The sequence below is a fragment of the Brachyhypopomus gauderio genome, chromosome 4, assembly GCF_052324685.1.
Source record: "Brachyhypopomus gauderio isolate BG-103 chromosome 4, BGAUD_0.2, whole genome shotgun sequence".
NCBI lineage: Eukaryota > Metazoa > Chordata > Actinopteri > Gymnotiformes > Hypopomidae > Brachyhypopomus > Brachyhypopomus gauderio.
Window position 1 is genome coordinate 24,112,745 of NC_135214.1, and position 12,396 is coordinate 24,125,140.

The following is a 12,396-nucleotide window of genomic DNA, read 5'->3' on the forward strand; positions in this document are numbered from 1 at the left end:
AAGTCCTTAGATTCAAACATCTCAAAATGTCTATGGAAGAACAAGCCATCAAGAATAAGTCTGAAAACTTTACAAAAGCCAAAACTCAATGGTGGCTTAGAACTACCAAATTTTTATCATTATTTCTTAGCCAATAGATTACAGTACATTTTAAAATGGATCAAATATGACTTAATAGACAGTACGTGGTTGGACCTAGAATAAGCATTCTGTAGGAAAATGTAGAAAACTCAGACCTACTTTACATTCGCTCTAATATTAAGCGTCATGACTGTTAAAAGCCTGAGGGGGGAAGAGGGTTCTGAAGCTGAAGGAGAGGAGGCAGAGCAGGAAGGTGGAGGTTAGTTGGTACGTTGAATGTGGGCTCTATGACAGGTAAAGGGAGAGAGCTAGCTGATGCGATGGAGAGGAGGAAGATAGATATACTATGTGTACAGGAGACCATGTAACGTGGTGAGTACAGAGACGTACACACCGCGTAAGAAACAGAGAAGGGAGGACCCAAGTGCCGGTTAGTAAAAAAATGCAGAGCGTAAAAAACGAGCGATAACGCGCGCACACACACACCTGAGCAATAAACAATACTAGAGAAAATTAAACACGACGCGCAAAACCGAAAAGGAAACTAAACCGTGCGAGCACGGTAGAAATACAAACAGAAAACAACACAGAATTATCAACGTGTAAGCAGACAAGATAATGTCGTGGAATAATACGGTAAAAACTATAAACAGAAAACACGTGGAATCCTCAACACCTGAAAACCGAAACTAAGGACATCAGGGAAAGACTGACAGCAGGCAAACGCCGCAACATAAAGACAACCTTCCCAAAACAATAAACAATGGATAGGAAGAGAAAACAGATTGGGGAAAACTTGAGAGGGGCCAGATAGCGGCGCAGGAGGTAGATACTCGAATAAGTAACAGCGGAACGAGAGAGAGAGAGAGCGGTGGCGAGACACCTTGAAACGTAACAATATCACAGAGAGAGAGACGGGCTGAAAGCGCAACGGCAAGAGACCAAAACGATTCAGCAGTGATTCGTCTCCACAAGCTTCCTTAAGAAGCCTATAAAACAGCTGAGACGAATCACTGCTGATTATGCCGATTTAGTCTGGGACTGACTCGGGTGCCCCGTGCGGAGGTAGAGGGCGTGGCATCCGAGCCAGCCCTGACAGACCAAGTGGAAGGGGAGCAAGGCCAGGAGCATTGGTGGTGGCTTCAAACTATTCTATCATGGTGTAGACAGGAAGAGAAATGGAGTAGGGGTAATCCTGAAGGATGAGTTTAGTAAGAGTGTAGTGGAGGTAAAGTGAGTAAGTGACAGGGTGATCTGTGTAAAGTTAGAGATTGATGGGGTGATGATGAATGTCATCAGTGCTTATGCTCCTCAAGTAGGTTGTTATGTGAAGGAGAAAGAAGAATTCTGAAGAGAGTTAGATGAAGTTGTTTTGCAGGTTCCTAAAGAAGAGAGAGTGGTTATTGGAGCAGATTTAAATGGACATGTTGGTAGAGGGAACAGTGGTGATGAGGAGGTGTTGGGTAGATATGGTGTTAAAAAAAGGAATACGGAAGGACAAATGGTGGTAGATTTTGCTAAAACGATAAAGATGGCTGTAGTTAACACTAAGAAAAAGGAAGAGCACAGGGTAACATATAAGAGTGGGGGAAGATGCACACAGGTCGACTATATTCTCTGTAGGAGATGAAACCTGAAAGAGGTTGTTACGTATGAAGGACACGGAGAGGGATCCTTGCACAAAAGCTCAAGACTTTTATTATGAAAACTCTGTACAACAGTAGCGTATGAAGAAGCTAGGCTGTTATGAGGGATAGCTCTTGACGTTACGTAGAAGTGGTCAATCCGGTCCAAGGTCGTAATGGGTAGGTAGAGTCCATTAGGTATCCGAGGGTTAGGCAGGAGACGTGGTCTAGGGAACAAGCAGAGGTCGGCACACAATAAACTCAACACCAGGGTATAACGCTCAGTTCGCAACATTGGTGGCAATACTTCGAAAGCAGTGAGGGATGTGGCTAGGAAGGTACTTGTTGTGACCTCAGGACAGAGGAAGATAGACAAGGAGTCGTGGTGGTGGAATGAGGAAGTTCAGGAAAGTTTGAGAGGAAAGCTGTTGGCTAAAAAGAATTGGGATTTTCAGCGAGATAAAGAAAGTAGACAGAGGTACAAGGAGAGGTGTCGTAAGGCAAAGAGAGCAGTGGCAGAAGCTAAAGAGAAGGCATATAGTAAGCTTTATGAGAAGTTGGACACTAAAGAAGAGGAAAAGGATCTGATTGGCCAGACAGAGAAACCGTGATGGACAGGATGTGCAGCAGGTTAGGATGATAAAGGATAAAGATGGAGGTGAGGAGTGTCTTGGGAAGGTGGAAGGAGTATTTTGAGGAACTGATGAATCAAGAGAATGAAAGGGAAAGAAGGTTAGAAGAGGTAGAGGTTGTGAATCAGGAAGTGCCCCAGGTGAGCAAGGAGGAAGTAAGGGCTGCAATTCGGAGAATGAAGTGTGGTAAGGCAGTTGGACCGGATGATATTCCAGTGGAGGCATGGAAATATTTGGGAGAGACAGCAGTTGAGTTTTTGACTGGGTTATTTAACAGAATCTTGGAAGGTCAGAAGATGCCTGAGGAGTGGAGATGAAGCATAATGGTGCCAATTTTCAAGAATAAGGGCGACGTTCAGAGCTGTAGTATATACAGGGGAATAGAGTTGATCAGTCACAGCCTGAAAATCTGGGAAAGAGTAGTGGAAGCTAGGCTTAGAGGAGAGGTAAAGATCTGTGAGCAGCAGTATGGTTTCATGCCAGCTAAGTGCACCACAGATGCTATGTTTGCTTTGAGATTGTTAATGGAGAAGTATAGGGAAGGACAGAAGGAGTTACATTGTGTGTTTTTTGACTTAGAGAAAGCTTATGATAGAGTACCGAGACAGGAGCTGTGGAAGTCAGGAGTAGCAGAAAGGTATGTGAGGGTGGTGCAGGATATGTATGAGTGACTCCTCTGCTACGCTCTCTCCACTGGCTTCCAGTAGTGGCACGCATCAGATATAAAACCTTGATGCTTGCTTACAAAGCCAAAAATGGACTGGCCACTCCCTACATGATGTCCATGGTAAAAAGCCGATCTGTACAGCGAACACTCAGAACCTCAAGCTTGGCTCGACTTGAAACTCCATGCTTAAAGTCTCATGGAAGACAAAGCTCCAGACTATTCTCCGTCCTGGCTCCAAGATGGTGGAACGATCTTCCATTAGCTGCTAGGACTGCAGAGTCTATTGCTATCTTCAAGTGTAAACTGAAGACTCACCTGTTTGTTGAGTTCTTACCAGAACACTAACTCAGCTGATACCACTTGCCGTTGTTCTTAAATTGTATGTCTGTCTATGGTTATTTGTGCTTCTTGGCAAACGTCTAACTTGCAAAACACTAGGTAATGACATTGACTCCTGTAGTTTAGTAGTAGTCTGACTCAATGGTATCTTGAATTCTGGCTTATCTGTACTATTACCTAGGATGTATTCTGTGATCAGAAGCAAAGCACTTTGTAAGTCGCTCTGGATAAAAGCGTCTGCTAAATGCTGTAAATGTAAATGTAAATGTATGAGAAAAGTGTGACAGCAGTGAGATGTGCGGTAGGAATGACAGACAGGTTTAAAGTGGGGGTAGGACTATATCAGGAATCAGTCCTGAGTCCCTTCCTGTTTGCAATTATCATGGACAGACTGACGGATGAGGTTAGGCAGGAGTCCCCTTGGAATATGATGTTTGCTGATGACATTGTGATCTGTAGTGAGAGTAGGGAGCAGGTGGAGGTGAGCTTGGAAAGATGGAGATATGCTTTAGAGAGCAGTGGAATGAAAGTGAGCAGGAGTAAAACAGAGTACATGTGTGTGAATGAGAGGGCAGATGGTGGACAGAAGAGAGTACAGGGAGGGTGGTGTGGATGGCGTAAAGTGTCTGGGATGATCTGTGATAGAAGGGTGTCAGCCAGAATGAAAGGAAATATCTATAGGACAGTAGTGAGACCTGCTATGCTGTATGGACTGGAGAGAGTGGCACTGAAAAAGAGACAGGTGAGGGAGATGGAGGTGTCTGAGATGAAGATGTTGAGATTCTCATTTGGAGTGACGAGGAAGGATAGGATCAGAAATGAGTTTATTAGAGGATCAGCACATGTATCATGTTTTGGAGATAAAGTCAGAGAGGTTTGGACATGTACAGAGGAGGGAGGAGAGGTATATTGGTAGGAGGGTTTAGAGCAGGGATGGGCAACTGGCAGTCCTCACTCAGTGCGGCCCATAAATAGATCAATATTAATTTAATAATTGAAAGAAAAAAAATGATAGAGCAGGACTTTTTTGTTCTTGTCACGTAGGGCTATGCCCCCCTCTCCCGTGTCGGTGTTGTTCCTTGCCCGGTTATCCTGCCCTGCGTGTCTGTTGCCCTGGTTTCCCTCTGTCTGCCACGCCCGTGTCGTCATTGTGTTCAGTTTAGTCCTGTGTACTTGTATCTCTGTGTTTCGCCTGTTGTCGGTTATTTGTGGTTTGTTCGGTTTTGTGGATTATCTGTCATCACTGTTCTGGTATTTTCCGTCTCCGTTGTGTTTCTCCATTGTGAATGGCTCTCCTGTTACGACTCCTGCCTGTCCTGTTGACCACTTGGACGGCTCTCCCGTTTTGACCGTGCCTGTACAAACGATGTCACATCCAGCCCCTCCCTCCTCCCTGGTCCCGCCTAGCTCCCGCTCCCATTCGTCCCTCCTTCTGTCTGTCACGCCCTCGTCGTTAGTCTCGCACACCTGAGTCTTGTTTCACCGTCTTGTCTCTGTGTATAAAAACCCCCTAGTGTTGTTCTCCCTTGTCGGTCATTCCCTGCACGGTAATCCCTTGCTTCTCTCCTGTCTCGTCTCTCCTTAAAGACCTGTTCCTCCCGCTACTCGTGTTCTCCCTTTGATTTCGCTCCCCGCCTCTGTTTGTTACTGAACTATTACTATCTGAGCCTCACCCCAAGCATTTCAATGTATGTTATGTCCCAACATGATGTGCAAATGACAAATAAACTTGAAACTTGAACTTGAAACTTGTTAGTTTTTTCCTGGTGTCTAGCGCTCGTGTTCTGTGTGTATGTTCCCCATCGTTAGTGTTTCACTTATGGTTCTATCTCACTGTCTGTTTGGTTAGTTATACTGTTGTGCTTTAGGTTTTCTTGTGTCTCGTTGCCCCGATACTCATTACTGCTTGTGTGTTTATGGTTTGTTAGTTTGTGTGTTCTCATGTATGCATGTTCCTAGTTGTTTAGCGTACCCATTTAGTTAATGTTCCTCTCCCCGGTAGTTTGCATAGCTCCCTCTGTCTTCTGTGTCTTTATCGTGTCTGTTAACCCCTCTTATTAAAATATCCAAATCCTCTGCACTTGCGTCATGCCTGCCCGTCGCAAACGTAACAAACAACTTCGCCTATGGAATTCCTCTTATTAAATCTCACTCTTCTCAGCGTTTGTGTCCACCTCCTCCTAGATGTATGTTGGTGCAATAAACATACAGATCTGAATTCATTTAAAATGTGTTCTTATTGAGAATAATTTGTAGTGTCTTTCATATCCGAATATTTTAAGTGCGTGGTCATGTGGCCCTCCAATAATAGTGCTGAAAACATTTTGGCCCTCTTTATCATGGAAGTTGCCCATCTCTGGTTTACACTAGAAGCGCCGCGCCTCATTTACATACTTATACCTAGAAGCGCGGAGGGCCGGTCATCTGACCGATTTCACCACCTCCTACTAGCGCCGTGTTGTTTTCACCTACTTAAAGCGCGCCTCGGGCGGTCAAAAGACCGCTGAGTCTTTACACAGGGGAGCTGGTACTGACACATAATTAACGCTAGATGGCGTTTTGCACAAAAGGAAGAATGAGCCGCCCAAACAAAATATTCGTAATGGTGACATTTGCACGTAACGTCAATATGTTAACAAATTAATGTGACTAAACCTTTTAGAATCAGTGCCTTGTGACCTTGTTCTCAGTAGCTTTCCCATTGTCAGTTTTGTTTAGTTTCATATTGCATTTCCTGGTTTGTGCGAAAACGTAAATGCAAAATATAGTTTCAGTTTTGTTTCTTGGTTAGTGTAATAGTTTGCTTGGTTAGTGTAATAGTTTGCTTATTTGTCTGTGTGTTATTCTGTTGGCATATATGTCACTATATTATCATGTACGTTCGCCACACCACTAACCCACTGGCCCGCACCCCCACTGTGAAGCGTTCACGTCTTTTGTCTTGCTAATGCTACAGACTGCGCTGCAGCCTTCCACCCCCACATCCACAAAAAGCTTGTTCGATACTCAGAGTAGCAAAGTGAAGCCCGTAGACCGAGCTAAAGCAAGTTTGTTTGTATACTCAATGTTACGCCATTTCAAGTTTTAATGTCTAAAAGTTGTGTATGTTAGTGAATTGTAGGCTATGGTGAACATAACAAATCTACAAATAAATGTCTATAATGTTTTGTGTTAGACAAAGAACAAAAAGCATAAATAGGCAAAATAATTACAAAAATATCATTATAAAAGGTAGGCTATGTACCTTTGCGTAACAAAACGCAAAATTATTAAAATGATACGGATGGCTTCACGAATATAGTTGCCTCTGTCCTCTCTAATGTTCACTTTTTTATCTTGCCGTATTGTGTTGCCGTTTCAAATGAGGTGTTTGATCGGTGAATAGCCGATGTGTGATCCCACGTCCTAACGACCGTGTTATCACCGAGCGTTATCACCATTCGGTGATTTACATGTATCGTATATTCCATAAGTTTCGTTCCCCACCTCAAATTAAGTTCCATTTATGTAGTGAATTGTGAACTTGAGAATAAACCTCCGCCGCTGTGGTTAATGTTCATGCACTGTTTGAACAATATTTATTAATTACAGCCAGGTTTTGGAGGTTGTAGAACACAGCTACAGGCCAACAACGGGTGCATCCCGTCTCTCTTTAGCGTATATTGCATAAGTTTCGTTCACCACCTCAAATTAAGTTCCATTTATGTAGTGAATTGTGAACTTGAGAATAAACCTCCACCGCTGTGGTTAATGTTCATGCACTGTTTGAACAATATTTATTAATTACAGCCAGGTTTTGGAGGTTGTAGAACACAGCTACAGGCCAACAACGGGTGCATCCCGTCTCTCTTTAGCGTATATTGCATAAGTTTCGTTCACCACCTCAAATTAAGTTCCATTTATGTAGTGAATTGTGAACTTGAGAATAAACCTCCACCGCTGTGGTTAATGTTCATGCACTGTTTGAACAATATTTATTAATTACAGCCAGGTTTTGGAGGTTGTAGAACACAGCTACAGGCCAACAACGGGTGCATCCCGTCTCTCTTTAGCGTAGAGATCATAGCAAATTTATCAGTCGCAAGGCGGGCAGCCCTTGTGCTCTTGTCATCAAAGCGCAGATAGCGCATGATATCTCTGAATGTCTGTCTAGACATTGTCTCTTTGAAAATGGGATTTCCTAAGTCAGCAGACCAGTATTCATCAAGTTTCATGCTTTTACCGGCTGTTATACCTCTCAAATAAACGAGACCCACAAATGCTTTCAGTTCGTCAGCTGTTAGTTTGAACTGAGCATTATTTCGTTCAGCCTCTGCCTCTGTGTATTTCAGAATTGCGCCCCACATTTCTGTGTCAATCAAACACAGTAAGCTGGTCAGTGGACTTTTAATTTTGTCCTTGGCATAACACGTAGGCCCTGGGGTTTCTCTCACAATATTGCACTCTTGTGCTCTACCCCGAGGTTTGCCAGCAGTTTCAAACCACACCGTACCGTCTTTGGCCTGAAATGAGTCATCACCACACTCAGTTTCAGAGTCCGATTCTGAATCAGATTCAAGATTCAGATCCATTTCACTTTCGCCCTCTCCATCCGACACCTCACATTGTTCGCCCTCCGATTCCATCTCATCAATATTGCACAGCATGTCCAGCACTTGCTTTGGGGTGTACATGATTCTCTGTGCCATTTTTATAATGCACTATGCAACCTTTCAAACGCCCAAACCGAGGAGTCACGCAAACTGTGTTGCTGTTCGATCACCCAAACCGAGCTTTCAAGCAAACTGTGTTGCTGTTCAATCACCCAAACCGAGCTTTCAAGCAAACTGTGTTGCTGTTCAAACGCCCAAACCGAGGAGTCACGCAAACTATGTTGCTGTTCAAACGCCAAAACCGAGCTTTCAAGCAAACTGTGTTGCTGTTCGATCGCCCAAACCGAGCTTTCAAGCAAACTGTGTTGCTGTTCAAACGCCCAAACCGAGGAGTCACGCAAACTATGTTGCTGTTCAAACGCCAAAACCGAGCTTTCAAGCAAACTGTGTTGCTGTTCGATCGCCCAAGCAGAGTTTTCACTCAAACTGTGTAGCCGCGTCCCGACGAATTTATAGCTCACGTTGCCTCATGAATGCTATTGTGAATAAAGTGTTCATAACAGCACCGCCCATGCCATCATCTCAGTTTCGCTCGCAAAGGTATGCATTTACATACGTAACTTGCATTCTGCTTAATACTTTTGTAATGCCAGTGTGTCAAAAGCAGCCATACATAATGTATGTATCTAACAGCTAGCCCTGGCGAAGAGGGATTATACCCGAGAGATCATTTCTTTGAGATATTGACTTGATAAGTAGGCTAATTACCATTCGCAGAATTCCTGCAAACTACTAAAGCATTTATTAGGCAAAGCAAGACGCTCTCACGGTTTGAAAACCATTGATGTAAACTTATATATAGTATATATTAAATAATATTAATAAATAAAGTATATATTTTAAGACTTTGGAAAGTGAAACACTTTCACTTTCGTTCAACGGACGAATTCCGTTTTGTCTTTACACAATAATCAGTTTGAACTTTGAATAATTTAGTTTTGAAAACTATTGATCTTTATTTAGTTATACTAAATATTAAATGACATACGAATCTTTGCGACACCCGCTGGCAGAAAAGAGAATCACAGTCTTGAAGTGTAGGCGACGACGACAATATTACAGAGATACGAGCGAAATCGATTGAAACTAGCATGTGCAGGGTTTCTTTTAACAATGTAAAAATACTAGTTTATTAAAAGGACAATTCTGGGAAAAGTCATGAAAGGAGGGTTCTGAAATTGGATCCAGTGCAAAGATATTATTATTTTTTGTGCTACTGCGGTCAAGTGACCGGTGCTCGGCGCTTCTAGGTATAATTAGGTCGACCAGAGGCGGCGCTTCTAGTAGACGTCACAGCGGTCAAATGACCGGAGCTTTGGCGCTTCTAGTGTTTAGAGGATGAAACTTCCAGGCAAGAGGAGGAGAGGTAGACCTAAGAGGAGGTTTATGGATGCAGTGGTAGAGGATATGAGAGTGGCTGGTGTGTCAGTGGAGGTCACTCAGGACAGGGCCAGATGGAGGAGTTTGATCCGCTGTGGTGACCCCTAAATGGGAATTGCCGAAAGAAGAAGAAGAAGAAGAAGAAGAAGCAAGATTCTAGTAGCAGACTGAATTAACAAAATACTAGTGGTTAAGAAATCCAAATGGTCATACAATGAACAGCTACTCACACATCACCATAGCTGAAGTCAGTATCGGGCCGTTTTTGAAAAAGATAATTAAAAATATATACATGGGCACCTAAAGTGGAGCATTATGATCAATGTAATTTAAATGATTATCACTGTGTGCTCTACAAAAGCGTTTTCCATATACACAGTTACAAGAATTAAGGAAGAAAAGCAGGGCAAGCAAAGTATGTGTTTACATGTTTTAAATATGTGGAAGTTCAAAAACAAAGGTTTAGGAAGATAAAATGTTTATAATCAGAATCAGAATCAGAATCACTTTATTTCGCCAAGTATGCTGCACATACAAGGAATTTGTCTTGGTGTTGGCCCACAAGAAAGACTTGACACATACTAGACGACAGGACAACACACAGACTATACAAGAGATATATACAGAATAGATATGTAATAAATATGCTATAAACAGTTGTACAGTTGTATTAACAGTAATAAAGAGTAAAATGCCAAGGTGTGGTATAATGTATTGCACAAATGCTGCTTGACAGAAAATGTTATCATGTCCATTGAGGTAGGTGGAGAAGAAAGTGAGTGTGGTAAGTGGCATAAAGGGTTTAAGGTTTAAGGGTTTAAATAAATGTTTTATTATCGCTTTATTAAATAGTCAATCAAACAAAAATAGTCTGAGTAAATAGATGTTTACCTAAAAAGTTTTTGCTGGAGGAAGTGTAATGTTAAGATTTCAAAGATACAATTACATTAAAAAACTGGTAGAGTTTTGTTTTACTGAAGTTGTTTGTTTGTTCAACTTCAAAATACATTTATAAATACACACACACACACACACACACACACACACACACACACACACACACACACACACACACACACACACACACACACACAGCTTCAAAAGACAATGGAGGGGTAAATGTTTTAGGAGCTCCTCATAAATATCTAAACTAATTAAAATTAGGGCCGCTCTCTCAGGATGTACCTGTGGCAATAAAGTGGCGGATGAGGGGGTGGGGCAATAAAGTTTTATTGGGGGTCATAGATCTAGTTTTGGACAAGCAAACCCCATCTTATATTATATATCACATGGATAGATAGATATATCACATGGTAGAGCTGTGAGGGATATGTATGTTAACACTTACTTTGGTTAATGCAATATTTTGTATGCATTTATTCATTAACACACTATATTCTTAACACAAAACACTTTTTTGAAAGAAATGTTTATTTCTTACAGTTGGCCTTTCTGAACAGGCAGACACTGTGTCCTCATCCTCCTGTACCATCCTGGATGGTCCGGCAATCTCCCCCTGCTAACAACAAATTAGACATGTAAATGTTAACGGTCCTCAGGGTTCAGCTATAAGAAATAGGCTGGTTTATGTTACTCACATCATTGTCAAATGCAGGAGGCTCCAAAAGATTTCGCACATTCCCCACCACTGTAATATTTTAATCATCAAGTATACAATAATACTATGATGTAGCCTGTAAGAACAAAATGTAAAGTTTGAGAAACAACTGAACCTACCTTTAACATAAGGCTGTGTATCACGGGGACAGACAGGATCAGATGATGTTTCTCCTTCAATTCTCACAATGATGATATGTTTACATTCACTTATACGCCCTTAGATCAAATTTATAGAACAGAACACAATGGCAGAATGATCTCCATTAATCTCCAGAGGATTTTCCCTTTTGGAGAAATGCTTCCAGATTACAGAATATAAATACTGAGTGGATTCAACACTTGGAGATTCACCTGCATCTCTGACACCACCAGCCCAGAATTCCCACAATGATGGGGCGTCCGCTGTTTTGCTCTAAAGCAAGGTCTTCTGCAGGAGTGAGGCCCACCAGCAGTAGCAGCAGTAGCAATTTTCTTTCTGGTTGCTAAAATATTTTATACAGTTATTTAATTTATTTAATATGGTGTTTTACATTTTTCTGAACATTAGACTAATCAACTGGAACTGCACTTACCATTCTGGAGTATATTTTTATATTTCACCTTGACCTGCTGCCACGTTCTCTTCAATCCACTCATGACTGCCGATTACAAAAGCCTGGCTTGAATTAGCGGGAAGAGGTTGCATCTGGATTTTGTTTGTGGGACGGAACTAGACGGAAGTGAACTGTTTGGTTAACTCAAGCGAGGCTCACTCAAATAATTGTCACTTTCGAAAGCTTGTTTCATGACATATGTTGCACTCTAGTCTTCTCCTGCGCAGTGTGGTCGTTGATACAAAAGAAAATAATAACCAGTACCAGTCTTATGTCTTTTAACCTTTTATAAAAAGATTCTGCTCTGCGATGGAATCGCCCTCTGTCTGAAAAACTGTCTGCCTATTTCTCTAAAAATACTGCCTGTCTGTCATTCTGCACCGAGGAAACTCGCCCTGACCTTTTCAGAGTTTCCTCTTCCTCTCTGATACAGGGTATCCTCCAGCTCACAGATGCTACTTTTTGAGTTCCTGTTTTTCTATAACCCCACCTCTGCATGTCCCATAATATGCTCAGTAACTTTGTTATCTCTGAGGAATTTTAATGCAAAGCAATTGATTAGTAATGCAATTGATTAGTAATGTAATACTAGTAAAATAATGCTAGTAAAATGTAATGCCGTTAAAATATAATTTTCCACAAAGCAAGTAACTTGGATGGAAGAACAAAACTTCATAAAGAGGTGAAAAAGAAAATTGATAACATGAAAACACAAAAGTTAGTCAACGTTCTAGATTCTTTTATCTATTTATTTATTATTTCATTTTTTTTTTTTTGGTATGTGTACATTCACTTATACTCCCTTAG

The 12,396-nt window shown here is 41.7% G+C and overlaps 1 long non-coding RNA gene across 2 annotated transcripts; it reads right to left on the reverse strand.

Moving 5' to 3' along the window:
- Positions 1-1,817: 1,817 nt before the first annotated feature.
- Positions 1,818-12,060, reverse strand: LOC143512637 (uncharacterized). 2 transcript variants are annotated; one of them, XR_013130501.1, is made up of 3 exons: positions 11,569-12,060; positions 10,818-11,478; positions 1,818-1,933 (listed from the first exon to the last, which is right to left on the reverse strand). It is a non-coding gene; the product is annotated as an uncharacterized LOC143512637 (long non-coding RNA). The 2 variants fall into 2 exon arrangements; XR_013130502.1 differs by having other exon boundaries at positions 10,818-10,895; positions 11,114-12,060.
- Positions 12,061-12,396: the final 336 nt, after the last annotated feature.